This window comes from Rhinolophus ferrumequinum, chromosome 16 (genome assembly GCF_004115265.2).
Source record: "Rhinolophus ferrumequinum isolate MPI-CBG mRhiFer1 chromosome 16, mRhiFer1_v1.p, whole genome shotgun sequence".
Classification (NCBI taxonomy): Eukaryota; Metazoa; Chordata; class Mammalia; order Chiroptera; family Rhinolophidae; genus Rhinolophus; species Rhinolophus ferrumequinum.
Genome location: NC_046299.1, coordinates 20,545,257 through 20,572,951, shown reverse-complemented (window position 1 = coordinate 20,572,951; position 27,695 = coordinate 20,545,257). Strand labels below are relative to the sequence as shown.

The 27,695-nt window shown below is 39.8% G+C and overlaps 1 protein-coding gene across 1 annotated transcript in view; it reads left to right on the top strand.

The window, feature by feature from the left end:
- Positions 1–27,695, top strand: part of SORCS3 (sortilin related VPS10 domain containing receptor 3) — a 539,475-nt gene that overhangs the window by 320,083 nt on the left and 191,697 nt on the right. The window lies entirely within an intron of this gene.

Here is a 27,695-nt window from a genome sequence, read left to right as displayed (position 1 = left end):
ATATATGATATACATATCATATATATATATATATATCAATAACTTTTATTGTTCTAGTAGTTGCTATATAATTGACCAATTGTTTTTACACTTGGTCTAACAATAACATATATTGTTAGTTGGCTCTAAGTGCTCTAAGGAAAATAACACAAGGAAGGGGACTAGGGAGAGCCAGGCTGGGACAGCCGCAACTTAGGAGTAGCCTGGTCAGGGAAGGGCTCGTGGAGACAGTGATATTTGAGAGACCCAAAGTTTCAGAGCAGAGGCTCCAGCCAGAACGGTGGGGCTCATATCCAGAGCGTGATCTCATATCCAGAGCGTAACGCTTATATCCAGAGCGTGATCTCGGGAAGATGGGCGGGCTTTTAATAGTGCAGAAGGGGTGGAGCCTCATGACACTCATTCTCACGTTTTCCAAGACTTTGGACTCCAAAGAGCTCTGCATTCTTAACACATGTATTTGAATTTTCTGTGATGTTTGGTTCGGGTGACTCAACTTAGAAAAGGATGTGGAGAAACTGGAGTAAGTTGAAGAAAACATGTATGTTCAAAGTGAAGGAAAATCATGTTTAGGAGCAAGTCTGAATGGAGTTTTGGACATTGGATGGTGAGAGCTTGCCATTTTTTTCTGGTGAACCCTTTCAACATAAAGTTAAGTATTGAATGACTTAATGGTGAAGGTCCTAAAGAAGACGTCTGAAATTCTGTGGGGGTGGGGTTGGGTAAACAGATTTAATAGATTCATAAGTTTACATGGAAAGGAAATGAGCAGGCCACTTCCTGTTAAGATAGCAACCTGATAAACTTCTAGTCATTCCCTCTAATAGACCTAAAAGGACATTTCAGTTTTCATTTATACCCTTTCCCTTTTGTCTTTGAACATTTTAATTTCAGCAGTTCTCTTCCTCTTTTCCTCCTTAAACACACACACACACACACACACACACACACACACACACACACACACACACACCTACAGTGTTGACTTTCAAGGTCCACCAGTCAAACGTATTATTGTATTAACCTGTTGGGATCTTACTGTCCCACGAACAAAAAAAACTGGACTAGAGGCCTAGGAGACATTATGACAATACTGTATGTTGAGGCCTCCTCCGGAGTTGTTAACTTTAAAGTATCCAGAGAGCTATGACAGATGATTAAAATCTTGGGGGTTGGAGTCAGACAGACCTGAGGTCAAGTTCTGCTTTTACCCATTGTCATAACCCTATTAAATAATACTCTGTAATGAGATTGTAAAACACATACTTCATAATATGAATAATTAATAAACTAAAATGAATCCAGCAGTGCATGCAAAAGGGAATATATTATGATTGAGTTTGGTTTATTTCTAGAATGCAACATCATTTAATGTTAGAAAAATCTAAAAATGCAACTCACCATATTATTAGGAGAAAAACTGCATTAACATTTTGTTTGACTCACAAAGATTCTTGAACAAGCTTCAACACCCATCAGTGATTTACAAAACAAAAACTAGAAAACAAAAAACAAACAAAAAATTCTCAGTACACCAGGGGAAGACGAGTGCTTCTGTAACCTGATAACCAAAAATACAAATATTAATTGTAAAATATTAGAATCATTTCTTTTAAAATTAGGAGTAAGACAAGAAGACCCACTTCTGTAGCTTCAAATCAGCATTGCACTGGGAGTCTTAACCATCATAATAAAGTAAGAAAAGAAAGTGAAAAGTCATTCTTTGTAGATAATATGGTTCTCTACATATAAGACTCAAGAAACTCGAGACAAATTATTAAACTTAATAAAGCTTAGCAAAATCAAATGATTCTTTATTCCCCAGTAATAATGAGTTAGGAAACATAATTAAAGATATAATTTACATGGTATAACTTCTTCATGTATCCTACAAGAATAAAGTTGTAAGAACTTTATGAAGAAAAACTTTATTAAAAGATGTCAAAGATTCCAAACTAAATGGAGAAATATACCACTCATATTTACTAGAAGCCTCAATAACCTAAAAACATTTTCTCGGCAAGTTGCTGTGTTTCAGTACAATTTAATCAAAATAGCAACAGGAGTTTATAGAAACTTATCAACCTCATTTTCTAACACATAAAAGACACCAAAGGCCCAGGAATAAGCCAGACTTACCTGAAGGAGAATAAAGTGTTTGTTGCTGGACTGGGGTGGAGAACTTAACAGTTCTCAAGAATGATAGGTTTATTCTGTACTCCTGTTCAGTTTGCATATACACATATGGCATGGGCAAACTGAAAAGTGGTACAGAGTAGAGAACCCGGAACAGATCTATACAAAGCATATATGGCAACTTCATATAACAGAGTTGGCATAGCCGAACAGTGGGCATAGGATGGACTGTTTAATGATTATGCGAAAACAATTGTTTATGCATGGGGAAGAAATCTATTTGGGTCTTCTTAACATACACAAAAATAAAATTCCAGATGGTTTAAGACTTAAATGTGGAAGAAAAATATTGACCTTTAAGAAGAAAATTTTAGAGACTCTCTTTTTTACCTTATGATAAGAAAGGACTTCTTAATTAAGAAACAAAAATGCTAGCCATGAAATGAATACATTTGAGTTATATTAATTAAAGTTCATAATAATAAAGAATAGTTGTTCATTAGAAAACAGCAAAAATAGTATGTGAAGATATAAGCCACACACTTGAAGGTATTTGCAACAAGTATCTCAGGATAAGTATCTATTTGATATGAGGAAATATTACAAATTTGTGTATAAGCCAAAACATAGATTAACAAAATGATTGTCAAAATAAATGAAAAGGCTTAACATTTAAGAGGAAACACTAATGGAAAATAAACACGAAAAAAATGCCTCATTTAGTAATCAGTACAATGCAAATTGAGATGACAGTGAGATACCACATAATATCCATCAGACTAGCAAAATTAAGATACCTCATCATTTTAAGTATGAAGCAGGTTGAGGTTTGATGGAAATGAATCCTAGTATGTCCTGGGCAGCAGTTTAAATTTGAACAACCATTTGAAAAAGAAGCTGGCAATACTTTTTTTAGGTTTTATTTATTTATTTATTTATTTATTTATTTATTTATTTATTTATTTATTTTTATTAGTTTCAGGTGCACAAGACAAAGTAATACTCAGACGTTTATCATTTATATCCCTCACACTGTGTGAACCCCCCTACCCCCATCCACTATCCCTCGGACATCGCACAGAGCCATTACATTTCCACTGTCTCTATTCCTAATGCTGGCAGTACTTTTGATATCACCTAAGTGCAAATCCCACCATTGAACAATTTATTCCTGGGGATAGACTCTGGAGAAATTCTTTCCAGCAGACCTAGGCATGAATGTTCATAATTTTTGTTACAGCACAAAAACTGGAAGTCACTCAGATGTCTATTGAATGGATGAATAAATTGTTTTACATTGACACAGTGGAATATTATTCAGCCGTGAACATTAATTAAAACTACATTGAACCGTGTGGATGGATCTTGAAAAACTAATCCTGGATGGAAACAAATCCCATCAAAGTTGGCTTTATACAGTGTCATGCCATGTACAGTAATTTTCAGAAATAGTGTTTGGAGTTGCATACTTATGGGGTAGGACTATTTTTAAAAGCAAGGGACAGTAAAACTCCAGTTTGGGTGAGTGCGTGCCTTGAGGGTTCAGACAGAGAGCACACAGTTCATTTCAATGGGAGAAGTGAGAGGTCCTAGTTCCCAACTTTTGGTGGTAAGATCCCAGGCATTTGTTACGTTGTGCTTCATCACTTACATGTATATTACATATTGCATGTTACAAGTATTACCTATGTATTTTATCAGAATGAAATACTGCAGGATTTTTAAAAAGCTGAAACGTAGCACTGAAGAAACTGTAGCGCTAAAATTGTTCAGCGTCATTCCTGCAAGTCTAAGGGCTGAATAACACAACAATAGCTGTCACTTTTATAACTGTAACACTTTTCAAATGATGATCACTTGTTCTGTACTCCCTCTTATATAAATGGTTACCATGTAAGATGAAGGCTGCTGAGGGCTCTGTCATGTTGGCTGCAAGGTGGACCCGTTTGGCTGCAATCACTGTTACCCTTCTCAGCCACTCTGATTTCTTGCCATCCTGGCAAAACATGCATTGTCTCTACTCTCCGTATGTCTGTGGGGGAAATGGATGTCTGGCCTGCTTAAAGTTCACAAAATAAATGTTATTCCGAATTTCAGGGGAAGAAAACAGTTTCCCCAAACAACGTACTATGTTATTAATCTTGAAAACTGCCTCGGGGGAAAGATGTGTGTAAACTGATTTGACTCTTGGAATCAGGAGAGACGTGTTCTCATTTGGAGAACAGGATTTTTAACAATGACTTTGATGTAGTGCAAGAAAAGCCGTTATGTCTCATTTAAAGATTAAGTTTTGCTTGTTCTCCCATGCTAGTGATATTTTTTCCTGCCACTTTGGGTAATTATCAAGGTTATTTATTGTTGTAACGAAGGGGAATTTTTTTGAGGGAGCCATTTGCTTCTTCTGCCTGTCTGTGTGAAATGGTTGTATGGTTAGGGTGTGTGTCTCCAGGGGCAGGGTGGGGGAGTCCACCACAAAGGCATCTTAGTGGCAATAGTAGAAAGGCCCTGCCTTAGACGGGCAGTCCTGTTTGACTGATTCACAGAAAGTATGACTCAATCAGCCAGACAGCCAAAAGTTGCTAGGTAGTATTATACAGTGCTTAAAGCATGGACTTTTAGATTGCACAGTCCAGTCTATGAAAAAAAAAAGGAAATCAGTCATGGGCTTTATGGATTTTATTATGAGTAGTAGTGTTGCTTTTGAGAATAGAACTATAGAGATAATAAATGTGAGAAGTTCTAGCACCTACAATGTTGCTCAATGAATGCTGCAATTGTAAAACAAAACAAAACACAGTTCTCCTTAATTTCATTTGTTTCACAAGGATAGACCCTTCTCTGTTAGGTTCCACCCTATGTCTCTTTAAACTTTGTTCACTCTTTTGTTGAGTTTAGGCATGCAACTGTTTCCTATATGAAATCATGAGGTCCCCAATTAGCACGAGCTGCACTGAGATTCTTTTTTATATTCCCTGCAATGCCTAATAAAAAGCACAGTGCACCAACCTCCAATAACTGGACTCTTGCATGAAGAGTTCACTGGCTAACGTAGACTGCATGCCTTTCTCTGGACTTAGTTTCTATATGATGCAGTGTTACATGTGGTCATATGCCATGTATAGAAAGGAATATTCTGGGTGAAAGTGAGAACAATCTCATCTCTAACTGTCATATGCAAAGGGAAATTTATGGAGTAAGGTAGCTGTGAATTCAAGGGAAGACCTGGCTTCAAGTGTGGGTGAGTCTAAGAGCTCAAACCATGCTAGCAGTGCTCTGTTTTTTGGCATCTTTCAACGCTTCCTTTTTTGCCCCTCACATTGTCTTTGTTCTCAGGAGTGGCAAGATGGCTGACAGCAACTCCAGGCCTCTGTCTTGTCTGTAGGTCACCCTGGTGAAAGAGGGCTCCTTTACCAGAAAGCATTGGGACTGGCTCTGATTGCTTCTGATTGTGCCACATCCCACCCCTACGCTAATCACCCAGGCCACTGCCCTTGGCTTTGGCCTGAATCACATGCTGACTCCAATATCAGCGTGCGAGGGGCACAGTCCCACCCAAATCTCCTGAACTAGTTGGGGGAAGAGTGGTACCATCAGATTCAGTGTTACGGGAAGATGTAGAAAGAAATGAACACAGCAGGAAAGCAACGAACATCACACAGAGATGTCTTCTGTTGTTTTACATAAGAACATGGATTTGGTATTTTGCTCTGCTAAATTTTAAGATTATTACAAGTGCGTCTATGCTTTCATCTTTTTTCTCTCTTAACTTTTAAAACAGAATATACAGTAATGATTCAATACAGACTCAACACGATTGAATTGAATTGCTCCCTTCAGTGGAGTCTAGAAGCTACAGCTGCTCATCCAGATTCTCCCCTGACTAATTATAGTTACGTACTCTAAAGTCAGTTTTTCTCTCTCTCTTAAACTTGTGTTCATTGGGACACTGAGGAAATATTTAAAAACTTCTACCTTCTTTGTCCTAATTCTTCAGATGTCCCTCCATGTCTCTTCCTTCCAAGCTTCCTAGATACTGATACCAAATTAAAATTTGTACAGATCGGCGTATGTGATGATTCTTCAGAAGTCATCTCTACTACTCTTTTCTCATTTTACATGTGACAAAACTGAAGAGAAATTCAGATAACTGCTTAATACCATTCAGTCAGCTCATGGTATTCCATGTGATGTGGTATGTCATTCCCACACAGAATCACCAACCAATTGCTCTCCATGGCTCGTACTTCAAGTTAAAATTTGACACTTCCATTCTAGACCCCGCCCCTACGATTTCCACTTCTTCCCTTCATACGCTTCATGTTCTAGACACATGTGGGTTGTGTTCCATTCTGTAAACATTTGTTGTTCTGCCTCTTTCCCACCTTTCATTTACCTCTCCAACTCACACTCTAATGAACTTCCATAACCAGACGCCCCTTTTCCATAAAGCTTCCTTTACCATCTAACAAAGTGATCACACTCCCTCTAAGGCTGCACCTGACTTTCTTTCTTTCATCTAATACTAAGAGTAGCTATTCATCAAGTGCATACTAAGCTCCATATCCTGTGTTAAGCACTTATGCTTCTTGGCTCAGTGATACACACCTCCTTTTTTTTTTAACCCCAAAACCATGTTGGAATGAATCTGTCTTATCATCTTTGTTACTCTTCCAGCATCCAGAACAAGTCCCTGCACATAGAGGACCATCGATAGGCATTTGCAGAATGGATGAATAAATTAATAAAGAAGGAATGCAATTATTGCTGAATTATGATCAACTTAACGCAGGGGCCCATTTTTTTCTGACTAAAGTGGCAGTTGAGTTTTCTGTTCCATATCAGATGGGTCCTGGTTACCATAGAAATGTATTCCCTTCTCTTTTCTTCCTTGAATTTTGCAGAAGCGCCGACTACTTACGTTTGATCTTCAAGGCCTTAGAAGATAAATAAATGCTTTATGACTTCCCTTAACGCAAGTGACTACCAGAGCCCAAGAGACTGAGCCCAAACTCAGTCTCTTGTTTCTAAGCCCTGTAGCCATAGGCTCTTTGCTGCATCAGGAAGCTTCCTTTCTGTTGTTAGCATCCGTGGGGCTGTCCATATCTACCTGTCACTGGACATCCAGGAGATGGGACTTGTTCTTTATGGAAAAAGAATCCTTTAAGGCAAAGGTGTCATCCCTATTGACCATGTAACACAGTTTCTTCCAAACAAAGTTGCGAAATCTTAAATGGTTCTTCCTTGCCGTCAGGATGGACTACAAGCTTGTAAATATGGAATTCAGCCTTTCCACAGTTTGTATCATACGTAGAGACATTGTTCTCTGATTCTCTATGCAATCTCTAAACCATAGGTTTATCATCTCAGATGCACATTAGGAAATGGAAGATTATATAAATAAGAAAGGTTTTGGACTATAGTGAATTGGTGTGCACATGCCTTGCCTAAAGATATTCAAACTCAAGTTAAAAAGAAATAAAATTTAAAAATAATAAAAATAAGTCAACCGAAGCAACTCCCCTTTTAAAAAGCATACAGAGACAAATCACAAAAGCGAGATTTGTATCACAAGGTTGAGGCCTCTACACTCACACAAAATAAATGAAAGTATGAATGAATAAATGGTACCTGACCTCACCACGGCCATGGTCCGGCTTATGCTGTTCTGTCTTTGTACCATTGTTTATAGTTGACTTTCTGCCCTACCTGATGGGCTACCAGCTGACATACCACCCAGTCAGAAACAATCTCCCTTACTTGTCTGAGCTTCCTGACACGAATCATCTGTACCTCCCCCGCCCCAGCACAGAATGTCTAACATTGTAGTAATTATTGCAACCATCACCACCCCCACCCCAGGAAATCATATGCTGCTAGTGTGCAGAGCGTGTATCTTGGACTTCCACATGCCCAAGTGCACTGAGCAAAGCTTGTCATTACTAGATTGTCAGATAACATCCTTTAGGCGGTGCTTGTTCCATCAGCAGGTATGTACACTAAAATGAAATTAACCAATCAATTGAATAAATATCTCTTCCGTGCTGCTTTACAGAGTTCAAGCAGTTTTTTCCTCCTGAACTCTGACACATTCCCATTTTAATAATGAATAATTCTAATAACTAGTAATTATAATAATGTTCCCTGAGATGGGATAATTTTGGTTGACTCACTTGACATATCTGTAAACATGAACGGGATAATATAAACTGCATCTTTGTGGTTTTGCCCTTACAAGTATTAGGAGGAAGCACCAAGCTTTTGTTTCACCGGTTTTTCATGGTGTCTCTGATCTACTTCAGAGATTACAGTTAAGAGAGGAGAAAGTTGGGAGAGACATTTTACAATTTTATAAGTTACTAGTGCCAACCCTATGTTTACACGCACAAAGCAATTCTTCCACAAAAAGACCTGGAAGAAACAAAATGCATATTGCTAAGTGAAAGAAGCCAGGCTGAAAAGGCTACATATGTTATGTGATTCCAACTAAATGACATTCTGGAAAAGGCAAAAATATGGAGACATTAAAAATATCAGTGGTTGCCAGGGTCTGGGGGGAAAGGAAATATGAATAGGTGTAGCACAGAGGATTTTTTAGGGCGGTGAAAATTTCTGTATCATACTACAATGGTGGATACATGTCATTATACATTTGTCAAAACTCATAGAATGTACACAGAGTAAACCCTGATATGAATGAAGTATGGATTTTAGTCAATAATAATGTATCAAGTTTGGACCTTCAGTTGTAACAAATGTAGCACACCAATGCAAGATGTTAATATTGACGGAGATATGAGAGGATATGGGAACTCTCCACTTGTACTTTCTACTCATTTTTCTGTAAACATAAAACAGCTCCAAAAATATGAAAGTCCATTAACTTAAAAAAAATCTTAATTTAAGTTATTAAGACAATACAATAACCCTAATCGTCAAGAGATGACCTCTTAGAAATTTTACCCAGCAAACCATTTGGACATCCTGGGAGGGACATTGCAAATATCACTATGGTTAAGTGGATTGAAAGTAGACTGTGTAAGCCAAAAATGACAGTTAATGCCTTTGAGTTCCTTTTCCAAACATTGAGCTTTAAAACCCAGAATTTCTAAGGTGCCATGATGATCATTAAGTCTGTGATAAGAAGACTTTAGATGAGACAGGATTAAAAATAGATTGGAGTGTCTGCCAGAAGGTACTAGTCCAAGAGTGACCTGGTTGTTCTTACACTCCCTCTTCTACCAACTTGACACGTGTTAATGTACCCTCTCTCCCTGGCCCCAGGCTCACTCCTGTTAGGAGAACCGGGTAAGCTATTCCCACAAACTCTCCTGTGTGCTGATGGAGTTCCCACCAGACTCAACTCAACAGAATAGAAGTGAAACCAAAGCTGGTAGTTAAATGGTCTATTTGTTTTTATTTCAGTTACTGGTTTCATGTGTTTTTCATTTTTTGGTTTTTTTGTTTTTGTTTTTTAATCACTGTGAGTAAACCAGGCCTGGAAGGAACACATATGCAGATTTATTTTTTGATCTCTCAATTCCTGTCTGCTGGCTGCTGTCTGAATTCCTCTCAATTCCTGTCTGAAATTGGTTGGCCCATACAGTGGCTGCCTCTAAGCTCCCAGCCAGAAGAAAGGGAGCAGAGAGTTCCCAGTATTGGTTGGAGAGAGGGGAGGTGTGGTGGTGGGCCACCTCTCTGAGTTAGGAAAACAGCTCCCGGTCTTCCCTTCTTTAACACTGATGGATTAAGTCATTGTTTTTGACACTGCAGCTTTTTATTGTGTGTGTGCCTGGGGCTGTAGGCAGAACGCTGTTTGAGTCAGAGGCTGTGTACCGTGCCATCTTGGCAATTCTGTATTTTCAGCATTTTTGTCAATGCAAGGAGTAAGAGAAATTGTAATTGAGGCTGTCTCTCTATAAATCATGCCACAGAGAGTGAGCACGTCCAAATGATGGGTCCAATAGGAACTTTCGTCCCTTGCCTGGGGACAGTGGTGGAGGGTGGTGGGAAATCAGTCTGAGGCACCTCTGTAGTTGCTGAGCAATGCAGTAAGGAATAAATGGAAACTAAATTCTCACTGTTTGCAAAACTATGACCTATGGACAGGGATAGGGTCATAGGAGACAAATAGCAAGAAATTATCGCACTATACAATCCAGTTGGAATTGGAAGGCTGAGGTCACATACAGAGTAGTTCCAATGTGCTTACTGGGGCAAGCAAGGAGCCGGGAAGGCTCCATTTCAAGGAGAAGCCAGTCTCCCCTTTCCCCTTTTTATCTTTAATTTGACTTTGTCTTGGAAATACTGTTGGAATTTAATGTTCTTTGTGCAAGAACGGTAAAGGTAAAATGGAAAATAAAATGGCAGAAGGGGACATGCATAACTATACATGATTCATACTCCATGTGGGATACGAATAACACAAAAATAAACTCTGGGTGAGAATACATTGACTAGCCCCTGTGTCGTTCTGGTTTTCCTCAAAAGGTTGTGCCTACGTTTCTGGTCTTATATCCACTGATGTATCTGAGAATGCATTTGACTATTATCCTTTACTGTGCTTTGTGTATGAAATGCCAACATTGGCGGGTTGTGGGAGCGCTTTACAGCCAAACAGATCTAAGCGTAGCTCAGGGTTATTGGCTGCAACCGGGATTCCGGCACTGATCGCACGGAATCCTCCCAGCCCGGAAATGCCAAGTTTGCATGAAATAGGGATGGAATAGGGGCAGAGGCAATGGAGAAGAGGAGAGCAAATCTTTGTTTAACCTGTGCCTTTGCTGTTATGTGCTTGAAGGAATATGAGTTTTGCATGGTTTACCCAGGGGAGTTTCATTGCCCTCCATACCTACTCATTTCCCCCCATACAGCCACTGGACTGGAGTTTCCACTCTAGGCATTTATCTAGAAAAGAGATAGCCAAACCGTGTGTATACATAAATGTGCATGTGTTCATGAGCTGCCTGCTTAAGAATTAAGCAGAGCCATTTTCTGAACATGGAGCTTTCAGACAGAATGTGTAAAAAGATAGGGTCTGTGTGTCTGGTACATCCTTAGCTTTTGTAGGGTCAGGGACCTCTGCTTCGGGAGTACAACAGTTTTACAGTTTTTATATTCTCTTTGTTTATTTCCCTTTTGGATTTCTCTAGTAAATTCTTTTTGAAAATGCTGGCCTCTAACAGCTGTACTGAGGGGACTCAGGGAAAGGATTGTGTCTTATTTTCAGTTTCGTCTCTCTCAGCACTGGAACCAGGGAGAAGAGTAGAAATAAACTCAGAAAACGTATCCTGCCCTCAACAGGGATTTTCCTCAAGAGAGCTATTTTTTTCTCCCTTGCTCAAACCTTGGAGGAATTTGTGCTTTGTTTGTGGAGGCAATCCCCTTGGCTGAGGGCTTTTAGTTTTGTTGGCGGTTCTACCCAAGAGTTGCTCTTGGTTACACTTAAAAAGCAACAAGCATATCTACAGGCAAGTTCAGCAGGGGAATTAATGAATATGGGGATGCCGGTCCTACTATCTGTGGGCTGTCCTCTGAGAGAGGAGAGATTTATGTGGCTTCATCATGTTACCGTGGCCACCGGCCTGCCCGACTAGGTTTCTCAGAAGCCTTTTCCCAAGGAGATTCGAGTAGCAATTGAATCATCAGCTGAGCTACCTGAGCTGAAAACTCATGACTGCGTGTTTCTGAGACGAACAAAATCATCCTTTCTCAGGATTTTCTTTGTAGAAATTGGAGTTCCACAGATTAGGATTTTCGGATCTCATTCTGATAGTTTCTTTTGTTGTTGTTGTTGTTTTTGTTTTTCTGCGCAGCCTTGGGCATTGCTTGGCACTCTCTGTCTTCAGAATCTGTATTAAGATTTTTTTTTTTTTTTTTTTTAATAATCACCTGTTTTCTTGTCGGTTTTTCCCATTAGATTTCAAGCTCCTCCAGGGAGTTTTATTTCTGCCTTATCCCTAGATTTAGCAGAGCATACAGAATAAGTAATTTATGAATATTTAATAAGTTCCTATTGCTTCATTATAATTTTCTCTCTTCTCTGTCTCTCTGTTTGTGTCTCATACACACACACACACACACACACAAAGCAAAACAAACAAAAAACACACAAAGAAGAGTAAGTTAATGCATGCGACTCATGAAACCCCCACAAACTCATTCCTTTCCCAGATTTGATTTGCAATAAATGACACCCCTTTCCACAGGCTCAAAATCTTGGAGTGGTCACTTTCTCTCAACCCCAACTCCAATAGAGCAGCAAATCTTGTCACTTCCACCTTCAAAATATGTCCTGAATATGATCAGTTCTGTCACCTTCCTCCACTACTCAGTTGACAGAGTCCAAATCTCCGAGTTCTCTGTGACTCCTCTTTCACTCTGACACCCCACAGGCGTCTCATTACCGAATCTTATTGGCATTACCTCCAGTATATTTTGCAAACCCCTCCACAGCCTCAGCTCTACTGCTCACGCGCTGGATCAAGCCACCACACCCCTCCTCCCTGGTGCACCTCAGTCGTCTCTTCCCTGGTCTCTGCTGTTTCTTGGTTGTCTTACTTTCTGTCCTTCACAGAGCAGATTTAAAAGTTAAATCAGATCGTGGCAGCCTTCTCCTCATACACCTCTATACATTTCTATCATGCGCAGAAGGAAGCCCAAGGTCCTATCTGGGGCAGACATGCATGTGACATGAGGTCGCCCCTGATTTTCTCTCTAACTTCATCTCCCACTGCTTCTCCCTCTTGCATACTGCTCCAGCTGCACTGGCCTGCAGTGTCCCTCTAATACGCCTCCCACGCCCAGGCTACCACTGTAGGCTCCTCTTCCATCCTAGGTTACTCTTCTCCAGATGTTCACACCACCTGATCTTTCATTTCATTCAGGCTTCCGCTGACATATTAGCTATTCAGAGAGGTCTTCCCTGACTACCCTCCTAAAAATAGTACCACTCGTCTTGCCCTATCCCCTTATCCTGCTTTAATTTCCTACTTAGCAGTTATCTCTGCATGACATTATACAGTCAACTTTATTACTTGAAGATTCTGTATTTGTGAATGTACCTGCTCGCTAAAATTTGTCAATACTCCAAGAGTTTTCATGGTCATCCAAGGACATGAGCCGAGAGGCAAAACACTTGAGCTGGCCAATGTGCATGTTTTCAGCTGAGGCTGAACAAAGGGATGCTCTGCCTTCTTGTTTCAGTTCTGATGTCGTAAGGAATTGTTCTTTTCGTGGTCTACCTTGTGCCATATTTTTTATAATTCTGTGCTTTTTCCTTGTTGATTTCACTGTGAAAAATGGCCCCCAAGTATAGTGCTGAGGGTCCTAAAGCACGAGAAGGCCGGGATATGCATTAGGTAGTAAATGTGTGAGTCACTTAAGCTGCCTTCACGCATGAGGCCAATGTTACTAAATTAACAATTGATATTCAATAAGGTGTCGTCTTTAAACAGAAACACACCTAAAACAGGGTGTGTATTGGTTGTTTGATGAAAATGTTGTGACCATAGACTCCCAGGGATCTAACCTTGTGTTTCCCCTAGAGGCAATGGTTTAGTATTTGCTGAATCAGTGTTTGCTGTGACTTTAAAGAACATTACTACTGTGAATAATGAGAACCGACTGTAAATAAATACACACACATATGCTTTCTGATTTATGTATATATAAATATCCATTTGTTTATTGCCCATTTTCCCCACTACCACGTAAACTCCAGGAAGTCAGACATTGGCAAATTGTGTTTTCCAGCATCTTGTTCTCAGCTGTATCCTACATACCTGGAACCATGCCTGGTTCATGGAAGGTGCTCACCCAATTACTGAGTGATTAAATGGATGAGAAACCTTAGTGAAATAGAGTCAAGAAAGTCTCAAGCAAAATATCTGACAAAATAATCATTTTAGTCTGCCAGACATTTTCATTTTGCTAGGCACCATGCTATTCCTTTTTTTTTTTTTTTTTTTTTACCATAGGTCTGCAGGGGGGAGAATGTTAGCGATCCTCTCCCACCCCCACCCCTTGACGTGGCCTGTCCCAGTTCACACTACAGCCTGGCTCAGAGACTCCATGTTTTCATGTTGTGAATCTTGGCTGTGTGGTTAGAGCACATGGGCCATGGAATCAGGCAGCCTGGTTTGCCTCTGACTTCCACACTTATTCTGTGTTTTCCATCAAGTCACTTAGTCCTCTCCAAATCGTAGTCTTCTCTTCCAGAAAGTGAAAATAATCAAAAATTCTTTACAGAATAGTTGTAGGGACTAAATGAGGTGATGCAAACCACTTAACCTAATGTCTGATACACAATAAGTACTTGTTAGATGTGTTCTTATTATGTACTTTGGGATCCTGCTATTGGAAAAATAGGTCAAAAGGCTGTGAAGCCAAGCCAGGAGGCACTCGGGATAAATTCTTGTCGGGGCCCCTTATTGGTATTAAAGATCCATATTTAGGAGCAGACATAGGCAAACTTTCTGTAAAGGACTGAGCAATAAATATGTTAGGTTTGGCCAGCCATGCCTGCCATCTCTGTTGCAACAACTCAATTCTGAATGAGTATGACTATGCTCCAATCAAACTTTCTTTACAAAAACAGATCGTAGTTTGCCATCCTCTGCTTTAACCAACGCCGTCTGCACATTAGAATCACTTGGGAGCTTTAAAGATACCTCTGCCCGGGTAGTCTATTCCTAGAGATTCTGATTTAGTTATTCTGAGATGGACGCAGGTATCAGTGGTGTTTAAAACTCACAGAAAATTCTAACGCCAAGATTAGAGCCACTGATTGGGATCATTAAAGCCATGGCCAGGAGAACCTCAAAGTCCTTGCTGTCTCCCTATTCCCACCCAGCTCCCTCCTCACCTCATTTTAGAACCCAGGGCTCAGTACTGTGTGAGGTCTTTGGGCAAGTGTTGGCCAGGCTGTGGTAAGTTCCCTTTGCTTAATGCTCAGACCACAGCACTTTTGTATCTAGAGGGAAGTCTCATTATCTGTGTAATAAATGCATCGTGCTTTCAGGGAACACAGTCCAGCTGTTACTGTGCATTTTAGCTGAAGCTATGCTTTTTGCTATTTAATTGTGCTCCTCCAGAATTGGCAATTGGCTGAAATGACTTTAAGTGGAAATAGTTTGCCCATTTTCTTTGTCAAGAGACCATGGCTTCTGTGATGGAGCTAGGAGTGGGTTCCCAGGAGTCCAACAGTGTCAGACCTAAAGTCAAGTCACTCTTCTCTAAGGGGCCCGAGCAAGCTTGTGGTACTCCCACCTCTAAAGAGCTCCAAATATTCAGCTGGACATTGTCTATCTGTGATAGAGGGAGAGGTTGCCTGAAGGCAGGGGGATGAGCATAGTTACACATGTCTGAGCTTCCCTAATTGTCTGGAACAGAGTTTCTCAATGTGTGGTCCCTCAACATTTCCACTAGAATCATCTGCTAGTGTGTTACAATGCACATTTCTGGGCTCTATGCTTGATCTGTTTGACCTCCTGAATCAGAATTTCTGTAGACATGCTTATAATGTACATTTTTAACAAGGTGTCTGAATAACTTTGAAATTTGAGAGCCACTATTCTGGAGAAGGCCCTTCATCATACTTACATAAGAAGACCAAGACTGAGGAATTTAAAGTCTTCCTCCAAACAACGCAGTAAGGTCATTGATAGAGCTAAGACTTGACTCTAGGTCTGTGCAGCCCTAGCTAATGCTGTGTCACCATCTCTCCCTGCTTAAAGGCTTAACACAGTAAATATTAATCATTAGTCACAACTCTGTGGTTTAGGAGGGTGATAATTCTGGTCTCAGCGAGATTCATTTATGTGTCTGTGGTCAGCTGTGGTTGAGTGGGCAGCTGTGCTGATCTTGGCTGGGCTCTTTCTTGTGTTTGAGCTCAGCTGGTTAGGCTATATCCTGGTCTGAGATGGTCTCCACTGGGATACCTGGGTTCTCTTCTATGTGATCTTTCATCCTCCATCAGGCTAGCATATGTTTGTTCACCTCAGGGTGACAGCATTCCAAAAGATTGGAGGTGTCCACGGCTTCTTAGGGTCTATACTCAGAGCTGGAACACTGTCATCTCTGATGCCAAAACAAGGAACAAAGGCAAGCTCAATTTAAGGGGAGAGGAAACAAATTCTAGCTCTTTAAGGGAGGAGCTTTAAATTCCTTTACAAAAGTTGTAGATACAGGGAGGCTGACTAAATCCATCAAAGCCTGCTACACAGAGTCCTGGCCCTTTCCCATGCATTTGAGAGCCTTTAAAAATGTTTATCTTCCAGCTTTTACAAATCTCTAGGGAGCATCAATAGTAAATATTCCCTTGGGTTTATTCTTAGGATTATTGCTCTGGGATGAAGAATCCAAAATCTTAATGGACCTAAGAACTAATTGGTTTAAACCCCATCTAACATTTTAATTTTCTGACAATATCATCTAATCCAAGGGCTTTTATACTGAAACACGTCCCCCAACTACCTGCAGAATTTGTTGCCATGCAAGACAGCTTCTCCAAGCCTCAGGGAGTTCTTTCCATTAGAATATTATTTCTTATATCAAGCCACCATTTATTTCCACCTAGATTTGACCTTTTGGTCCTGTTTCACCCTCTGCTGCAGCCCAGAAGAAAGTTTCATTGTCCTTCCACAGAAGAACATTTTCCCACATTGAAAACAGTTATAAACCTCTTTGCACATTGGTCAGTTTTCTGTGCCAACAATCCCAAGTTTCTACAAATTTTCTCTTGGGACATAGTTTGAGCTCCCTCACAATTCAGGGTGTTTCCTTGAAAGCATTCATTTCTCAACGGCAGCCAGGTATTTTAGGATGAACACTGAGTTTTGGAATCAGACGTCCTGAAATATTCTTTGAGGATTTGAACAAGTTCACAAAACCCATAGGGCCTCCGTGTTTTCCTTCAGGAAGTATGGACAGAAATAGCCATCAAACTTTATTTAGTTTGCATCAATTAAACTAGATATCATATACAAAAATACCTGTCTGGGAAAATCTTCCGTCAGTGTTAGTTTCTTCTTTCTTTTTTCCTCTGAAAGATTAGCCTTTGAAGTATACATTATTTTTTCTTTATTATCTTGAGTTTGAATGAACTCAGATTTTTCTGGCCATATATTAATACTGCAATGATGAACATATTTAAATGTCCACCTGGAAAACTGTTTCCAATGGTGTTTCATATGGTAGGGATAATAAAGCCTTCATATGTACCACACTGAAGGCAGGTGGTATTGTTTTGATACGTAGAGATAGTAATTTAAATTAAATAAATGACCAAACACTAAGAGATTTAAGTTCTTCCCACTTCTTTTAGATTTAGGCCTTTGGGAAGGAAAAAACAGATCTGCACTTGGAAAAGAGTTAAGGACAAATTGGACACAGTGAAAAGGCCAGGATAGCAGGCAATGAAGTGGATAGTAATAATGGGATGTGATGTGAAACCAAACCATTAAGGGGAGAAGATACATAGGTGGGGGGAGGGGAACGTGGGTCAGAACAAATAACTCACAGAAGAAGGCCAACATTTATGTCCAAAAGATACTGCTAAATATGAGGTGTTTCTGAATTATAATGTATAACAATGAATAGAACCTGATTGCAACAGAAAATGGTCAAGAGAATATGACTGTGGAGACAAAAAAAAATAGATTTTGGTAAATACTGTGTGAATTGTAAGATTGTTTTATGTGCCCATTAGCTCAGAAAACACTCTGCAGTATAAAAGAGGATAAAATGAAATGTGAAACTGATTTGTAAATAAAAGTGCTAGATAAATTCAAGGTACAGTGTCGTTCATGCATGGCGTACGCAAATGAGCCATTATTCCTATGAGGTTCTATTACCTTTTTTGTGTTTGTTTTTCCAAATCAAGCAGTTAACAAAAAAGGACAGCACCATACAGTAAAAAAAGTTTGAATTTCAGCTCCACAACTAACTAGCTGTGGGGCACTAGGCAAGTTACTTAGGTTTTCTGAGTGTAAAAAGAATCCCTGATGTGTCAAAAGAATTGTCCAGATTATCTCTAAGGCCACTGTCAGCTATAAAAGTTTATTGTTCTCTGATTCCATGTTGTTGGGAAGACCAGTGGCAGTTTCTTTTGGGGATCAAGATTTCAGATGGACTTCCTCTCATCTAGGAGCCTCTAATCTATTTGAAGAGATTACGTGAAATTTTGATGCATAAGTGAATGAAGGAATAGATTAATGTTTGGATGAATTAAATAAAAGCAATGTTAATGCTTATAAGAGAAACCTGTCATTAGAATCTGGTTGGACACTGGGTGGTAAATATGGGTGGAAGAGAGATACTTTTTATGGGGTACTCTTTCCTTCTTACCATCTTGTGGTAATGAATTTTGCAAATTTGCTTTTAACAGTAGTTCTTCAGTTTTCCTGTTGTAATCTTGCCTCTTTAGGCCAAGTGTGGGCAATGATGGCTTAAGAAAGGAGATAATCTGAACTAATATTGAAAGAAGCATAGAATTTAGACAAATTTGGGAAGGGAAGGAATAGAACTTTAAAGACTTGAAGAGGAATATTCATGTTTTCATTCAGCAAATATTTATTGAGCATCTATTCTGCTCTACCTGGCACTGTGTTATGCACTTGGGACAATTAAAATAGCGAACCCTACTACGTAGAATGGAAGACAGACACTGATCATATAATTACACAAATATTTAATAACTTAATGCTTTGATGAAGATTATGAAATAAGGGAACGGAGAGGCGTGAGAGCAGATCCCAGGTGGACCCAGTGCTGTCTGGGGCACAAGGTGACAAAAGAGGTCTTTCCTTACGACGTGTTATTTCTGCTGATACCTGACATATGAGTAGGAGTTCAGTACATGAATGGAAAGAGGGAAAGGGCATTTTAGGAAGAGGGGACAGAATGTGCAAAAAGCCTGAGACTAAAGAGTTCATGGCACGTTTGAGAAGCCAAAAGAAGGCCAATGAGGCTGGAACTTGGAAAATAAGGGAGAATGAGAGAAACGTGGAGGAAAAGGTGAGGGGAAAATGAATATAGTGTCACCCCGTTGACAGAGTGTAGACAGCGATCCATATCATTATGAGCCAGTTTCTATGTGCCCATTTGGAGGAAAGCACTCTATACTGTGGGGTGGGCATTGGGGAGTTTGGGGGCAAGCATCACCTGTTCTGTGTGTTCTCAAATTCACCTCGAGAGTCACCAGCACCTCTGGCAGAGTGTAGGACTTGGGAGGTAGAAGGCTCATATCAAATCCAGGATTCCAATGGAAATAGGCACCAAGGGATGATCACTGCCCGACTTGTACTCACCATACAGGTAACACAGCTGAGTCACCTCCAACAATAACACCCCTCCGCTAATTATGCTAATTATGCATAAGCATTCTTGGTGTCACTCCCCCCTCTTCTACAAAGTGGGGCTCAAAAATGGACCCCTGGGGGTCAGTGGTGTAAAGGCAGTATAATAGATATGGAGTGTCTTTCTGGTGGGTCTGCTTCTCTTGGAAGATTTGTGAAGAAACATATCTTTTATTCTAAGCATAGATATATTATAGTCTACAACATATCCATGGAATTTTACGATAAGAATTAGAGACTTGAAAACATTTGCCCTTACGTCACACTGCTTCAGAGCAAACCCCCGGATTCTCAGTGAGATGCTTCATTCCCTTTGGCTGTTAGAGATGTTTTGATGAAAAACTTTGACAAGCATTGAGTCTCAAACCAGGTCTGATACCATTTATAAGCTATCCTGTGCTTTTTTCATCAGCTTCTTATAAGTCGTGAATTTTATGAATTTACTTTAAAAAGTAATGCTTTTTTGTTTGGTGTTGTAATTTTGCCTCTTAGCTTTCAAGGGAGGGTGTTTCAAAATTCGATAAACAAGTATGTGTCTCCCTACACTTCTCTGCTTTTACAGCCTTCACTATCACAGCCCGTCTTTAAGTCTTCAGTTCTGCTTCACACCCACACTCTTGTGGAGTTGTTGCTTCTCTTCCACTGGAATCCTTTAGATGACCTTGTTTGGATTCTTCTCCACCTCTGCTCTTTCTTCTTTCAGATATGGCAGTTGGACCAATGTACACCGATGCAGGGCCAAGCGAATTGTACTTTAGTAGGAGGATGAGATAATGTTTCTGTTTCATTTCCAACATCTTCCCTAATGACCAGATTTTTTTTTTTTTTTTTTATCTCTGTTAGCTGCAGTGTGTTGGGGGAACTTACCCTTCAGGCCAGCTCCTACTCATCTGTTATGACTCAGCTCATGGCCCAGTGCCCAACTCAGCAGAACTGACCACACCCTCCTTTGAGTTCTCCCAGCACTCCTCTGCCTCTATTGGCCCCAGCCTCCTGATGTTGTGTTGCAATTGCGTGTTGGCATATCTGTCTGCCCATGTAGGTTTTGAGTGTCTGGAGGTCAGGGGACCTTTCGTTATTTATCTTTGTGTCGTCACACCTGGCACTAAGTCTAGCAATTGATAGATGCTCAATTAATGCTAAGTAAGTTGAGTGAAATGATTTAATTGTCTACAGGGCATACTTACAATAATTTTGAGATTGTTTTATTCACTTGATGACTTCTAATGTGAAAGAATAAAGAAGCCTAATATAAGGGAGTGTGTCTTATGATCCAGATGCTTAGAAATGAAACGGGAGAGGACATCAAAGTAGGGTTGCCAGATAAAATACAGGACACCCAGCTAAGTTTGAGTTTCAGATAAATAACAACATTTAAAACAATAAAAATCCCTAATGTTCCATGGGACATATTTACACACACACAAGATTATTTTTTATCTGAAATTCAAATTACCTGGGCATTCTGCATTTTTATTTACTATATCTGGCAGTCCTACTTCCAGATCAAATAGTTCCGCTCTCCACCTGACACAGTTGGACAGCTACAGTAAGATTCAGGTCACAAATTGGTGGCCCTCCAGCAGCTTCTGACCCTCTTGATCAAAACATGTGTTATTTGCCCTGCAATATGTTTTAAATTGTTTGCCCACATTAGAAAAATATGGAGACTTCCCATTAAAAAAAAGAAAAAAATCTGAAATTTCAGGTTCCTTTGGAGAATTATAAAGCCTGACCACACTTGTTCAGGTCTCCTGTTCAGCTAAGGAACAGCTAAGCCCGTTTTTAGATGGAGTGTAAGCTCTGTGGATTGCGTTTCTGCCGAGCTCTGTGGTGAATGTCATCCGCCATTCATGTCAAGTGTTATCACACTTGCACTGTGTTTTCCTTAGAGCTGAAAGGAAAGTGAAACATTTTTTTTTGAACTCGTGTCTCTATCTAAAGCAGGGAAACAAAAGATAGCCCTAGAGTGCCAAATGTTTCAATAAAAATCTTCTTGGGCAAGCAAAGAAACTTCCTTTGTGTGTTAAGCACCAGCAAAATGAACCCGTGTCTAAAAAATACAGACAATGGTACTATTTTTCTTATACCTCCCTCACATCCTCTCACTAAGAACTTGAAAGCATTTAAGTTCTTGATCTCCACTGGAATGTAAGGCTCCTGAGGGCAGAGGTTGTTTCGTCTGTTTGGTTCACTGATGAATCCTAAACATATAGAACAGTTCTTGGTTCTTCATAGACGTTTGATCAATATTTGTTAAATGAAGGAATGAATGATGGAAGTCACCTGAGAGGGAGAAAAACCTCTGTGGCTAGAAATCTTCAAGAGGGAAGAAAGATGTTGCCTTCTACAGAGAATGGCATGACTAAGTGAATGCCTATGTCTTTTTAAATGGATATCTTTATAAATGCCTTATATCTTCCAGGGGCAAAGGAAAATGGCTGCTGAGGACCGAAGCTCTTATGTACCCGGCGCTTTGAGGGCCATTGGGAGGGATTGTCCTCACCAGTTATCCAGAGAGGAGTTCTTTGGAGAATATCTAAGGAAGGAACCAGAGGCACATGTTGGAAAGGACTGTTTACTGCTGTGTGACTCTGGTTTCTCTCCTGCCTACCACAAATGCTGCCACAGCCCAGGGCATTCTCCCTGCAGCCCCACAGATCTCCCATTCCCTCTGTAGCTAGCTACCAAGGAAGTGGGTGCAGAGACCTTCTTATTTTGAGAAGAAACCAGCCTCATTTTATTTGAAAGACAAAATCACCATGACCACAATTCAGCAGAATGCTACCTAAACTCCACATGTTTTGAGAAAAAACCCAGGCAGTTATACATTAAGTTTGAATTTGCCTATAGGGGACAGCTTTTATATAAATGAGTTCTATGCCATCTTTTCCTCTATCTGGGAGCCCTGCTGGCTCTAGGGAATCTGGCTGCCAGATTCCCAAAAGCTGCCATAAAAATGTGTATTTTGTTGCCTTTTCTGATTATGTCTGGTTGCTGCTATGTGGTTATTATGAACTCACATTTATTCTTAAAAATATCCTTAGGGGTATGGTGAAAATGCATAGGACAGAAAAATACTGGCAAATGAGAGTTTGGCTTGTAACCACAGATTCAACAGTTGGCCCTAAACCAGACCGTGGCTTTATAACTAAATGCCTAGGAGTGAAGGAAAAAAACAACACGACAGAGTAATGTAGAAAGAGACCTATCATTATGACTTCTGATGGTTGGTGTAAGATGCTTATATTAGTTTCCTGGGTCTGCTATAACAACATACCACGAAGTGGGTGACTCAGAACAACAGAAATTGATTGTCCCACAATACCGGAAGCTAGAAGTCCAAAATCAATGCGTTGGCAAGATCATGCTCCCTCTGAAAGCTATAGGAAAGCTCCTCCCTTCTCCCTAGCTTTTGATGATTTTCCAGCATCTTTGCCATCCCTTGGCTTGTGGTTACATCACTGCAGTCCTCTATCTTCACAAAGCCTTCCCTCTGTGCGTGTCTTTGTGTCCACATTTCTCCTTAAGAGGGTATCAGCCATATTGGATGAGGGCCCACCCTGACCTCATTTTAACTTGATTACTTCTGCAAAGACCTTATTTTCAAAAAGGGGCTCATTCGAAGATACTGGGGGTATCTTAACATATCATTTTGGTGGACACCATTCATCCCATAGCCTCTGAAAGCAAACATTATTCTTTGAACTTAAGCTTCTCAGATCCAACTTGTTCTTCCTGTGGAATATTATTACGTTGATTAAATTGCCTCTTTAGTTCTTCAGCTATCAGATGCTTTTCCCTGGCAGGCTGATGTAATTAGGGAACTAATAACTGAATCAATAAGGAAAAGAGCGTGTTCTTTCATGTTTGCCAGCTGTTCTGATGATTCATTTAGGGAGGTGTGTGTGTGTTTCCACTGAGGACGTGCTTCTTAAGAGAGATGAGACCATGACATATAGCGGAGAAGGGAAAGGAGAGGATCTAGGATGCTCTCTGCCGAAAGTTCCAGGAATGACGTCTGGGCATGGAGGTGACGTCATGAGGTAGGATATGGAGGAAAACATGGTCTTGTATATGTCACTTTGTATAAAAAAGAAATGTTTTTAAAGATGTTTATTGTTTGGAAAATACACTTTATTTTAATGTTGCATGAAGCCCATGTGGTTGAAGCCAGGCAGGACAGTTTAAAAACTGTGTGAGCTAATACACTACCTGTCCAAGGAAGGATTCACCACTATCCACAATCATCTCTGTGAAATAAGATTTTGTGGAAAATCCCACGCTGTCTTGTCTAATTCTAGTTCCCTCATTAAAAGAAATGGAATTTTAATTCTTGGCCTTTGAAAAGGTAGTCTAAGAGATAAATATATGTATTATAATTAGAACATTATTATGAACGTATAAGTTAAAAAATGCAGGCTTATATTGCTATTAAAATATAATACATATCCATTGTAAAGAAATCTGAAAATGAAGGAAAGCTTTAAAAAGTATAAAAATTACCAATAATCTCACAATTCAGAAATAACAACTGATAATATTTTGGCATAATTTCTTCTAATATGTTTCAAGCTTTTGCAATACTACTTTAAATACAGTTGGGGTCAATGTATGCATGTTTTGTTATATATTTTTAAATAAATATCATGAACATTTTCATATCATTCAGTACTCTTCTAATACTTACTATTGAATGGTTGCCTACATGCTTTATTAGTTCAGTGCTTAAAGCCTAGTAATTGCTTGATACATTACAGTGAATGAATGAATGAATGAATGAATGAATGAAGAAAAGGATGGGCAAACGTATGAATTGAGAGGCTGCAAAGATCCAGCTCTTGGTCAAATAAAATTTATTTCAGAGTCAGCAACTTCCTGTAGATTGAGAGACGAGGTACCTAACCCAGGGCCCTTAATGAATAGGAGCCTGTTCTCTGTTCGTCTGAATCAGCCTTGAGGCAGAGAATTCAATTTAATTTTTCTCCCATCAGTCAAACTGAAGAGCTGAAAAAGCAAAACCAGAGACAAGGGAGGCAGGAGGTGGAACAGACTTGGATGAGGAGATCAGCAGCTGATCTCTTGTTCTTTCTCTGTTAGGGAGAGCACAAGATGAGAGGAGCCATGCTTCTCCCAAAGTGGGTATCAGCAGGAGCTGTAGTGGGTGGCACCCTGCCACTACCACCCTCCTCTGTGATGGAAGGACTGATCATTTCTCTGGAGGATTGTGACTCCCACAGTGTCACTGTGACCCTCATGGTTTTTCCCTGCCATCTCTAGTGTTTGGAGCAAAGAAAGATACAATCATGCTGGGTTTTAGTTGAAGGAATTTGGGGCTCTGTTTGCTAAGATAGAAATCACACTGACAAAGTCTGATATCGTTGGGTTATAGATGGTTCCAACCAAAATCTCTTCTGTATTTAATTGAGAAACATCTGTCTTCAGTCTGAGCATCTGGCCCTCAGACACCTGCCATGGGAAGGAGAGTGATCCATTTCTTAAAACTCTGCATAGAAAACCCAATCCTTGCGATAAAATATATGGATATATCCTTCTCAGTGGGATAATCTGGTCCTCACCAAACCTCTCCTTCCGCCCAGCCCTCACCGATATAAATGTACATACAGGTAGAGATAGAAATATCTACAAATGGATGGATGGATAGAAAGAGAAATAAACTAATGAACAGACAGACAACCTCCACCTCCTTTTGGACAGTAACAGTCATCACAAACCTCCTTCCTCTGCAAAGTTCCCCCACAAGCAGAGCTCAAAACCTTGGCCATGTTGTCACCTTTGTCATTATTGTCTACTCCACCCAGCAAAATCTCTCTCCGTCTTCTCTCCTGTCCACACCATCTATCTCCAAGGGCCTGGTTCTAGCTCCAGGAAGCCTCATTGTTCCATTTCTACCCCTGTTAATCTTGCCCATTTCTCAACATGTGGAGCCTTTGCCCCACTTTCCCCTTTTACGTGATGTACCTGTATGTATATTTTGATGGTAAGCGGTTACCCATTTTTGCTGCTTGAAGAATTGGATGTGGTTGTGTGTGCTCTGTAATTTAATGGTGTAGAGACAGTATTGTTTTATTCATTGCGTTGGTAAAAAAAAGAAAGAGACTAAGAGTGATGAGGAATAGTGTTGCCTATTTTTCCCATGCGCAGAGTTGGACACACATAGTAGTTAGTACTTACTCATGGAGTGAAAGCCCATTTTGGATAAATACAGGTCAAGTTGGTGTGGAGTTAGTGTGGTATAGTGTAAACTCGCCATCAGCTAGATCAGGGACAACATCCTGGTTTTCCATGTAGTTGCTGTAGTAGTCACTTTGTAGAACCAAGTGTCAGTATTTTAATCTATAAAATGAGAATGTAAATATATCTCCTTAAGTACCTTATTGACTATTTTGAGTATCAAAAGACAGTATATGGAGCAATATCACACACACATACACACACACACACACACACACACACACACACATACATTTCATTTACTAGACAAAAATACTTTTTATGTAGTTTATAGTGCCAATGTTCAATAAATATTTGCTGAATTAAATTGAAATGGGCCAAAACATTTCCAAGCCTCTCAAAGCTTTTTTGAAATAACCAGAAGTTCATTCAAAAATTATTTCTATATGGATTGTAAGATTATGGACTCAGAACTTAACAGAAAAGTTACCTGCAGTGTGGTGTGGTGTACCAGACAGTACCTCCGTACAGGTGAGCGGCTACTGAGGATATGATTACAGGAATATACTTCACCTGACCCCATTTCTGTAAACTTGAGAGCCACCTGCTTCTGCTTTTCTCAATTTCTCTACCTATAAGAGTTTGTGGGAGAAACATAAACATGGTAGAATCTTCATTATAAACTAGATACCATTCTATGGAAGGAGATGTCAGCTAGACATCAGAAAAATTATATCCTAGTTCGTTTGACCGAAACTTAACTTCTCTAAGACTGAATTTCGTTAACTATGAAACAGGTTTGTGTGTTCACCTGTTATGGGCCAGGCATGGTAGAACCACTGATACATACAGGTGAATTAAAGCATGATCCCTACCTCTCTCTGACTAACAGTCTAGTATGGTAGCGGAGAGCCATGTCAACCAGTAATGGCATAGTGTACACAGCTTCTTAGAGGCAGACAGTAAAAACAGTGGTGGCACCATGGCGTGAGTGGTTAACCCTGTATGGGTGTACCGTAGAATCCATGGGAGCAAGAGTTTAAGTTAGTAATAAATGTCCTACCTTCCTTTCAATGTCTTTGTAAGGCTCAAATGGTTGTGAAAGAGCAACATGGTTGAATTATTATTATTATTATTATTGTTATTTTATTATCATATTTAGAAATCGAATCCAGGCATTCAGCTGAAAATAAACCTCATACTCCTAGCTAGTCTCTTCTAGAGATGCTGGCCTTTCCCGCATGTGTTGTTACAAAGGGGTCAGTCTCTACATATAAAATAAGTGAATGTGGAACCGACTCTGTTAGCCATGCAGAAGGTTCTGTTTTATTTTTCCAAAGTTCTGGGGCGCTTCTGGAATTCTTTCTCATTCCAAGTGTTTCTCTCCATCCTTACCTGCCTGTTTTGATTATTGGTTTATGCAGCAGGTATTTGGTGAACATTTTACATGTATTCAAGGTATATAAACACAAGTAAATAGTACAGACAAATCTGAAACACATAACTATATATTACCCTGTGCTAAGTGCTCAATGGAAACAAAAGATAAGTACAGTGAATTGAGAAGGAAGGAAGATGAGTGGACTGTCGTGGTCAGAACCGGCTTTGGAAAGGAAGTCACTCTCATGACGCCCCTGCATGGATGAGTGGTTTCTACTTAGGCATAAAAGTGGCCTTATCTTTTCCATCTTGCAAAGATGTGTGTATAACTGGGCCTGGTGTCTTTCATTGAGATTGTATATAGGAGCAGTAAGAGATGAAACTGAAAGAGTCCATTATTTTGCATAGAATATTGGTCACATACCAGCTGATAAGCATTTCTACATAGGTGTCCCATTTTCCCTCTGAGCACAGAATCTACCTCTTCCTTATCTTGATATCCACCAGAGTGCCTTACATGTAGGAATTGTCCATTAAACCCTTTTTTAAACCTTTATTAAATTTATGATGGTGACATTGGTTAGTAAAATTATATAGGTTTCAAGTATACCATTCTGTAATACATCATCT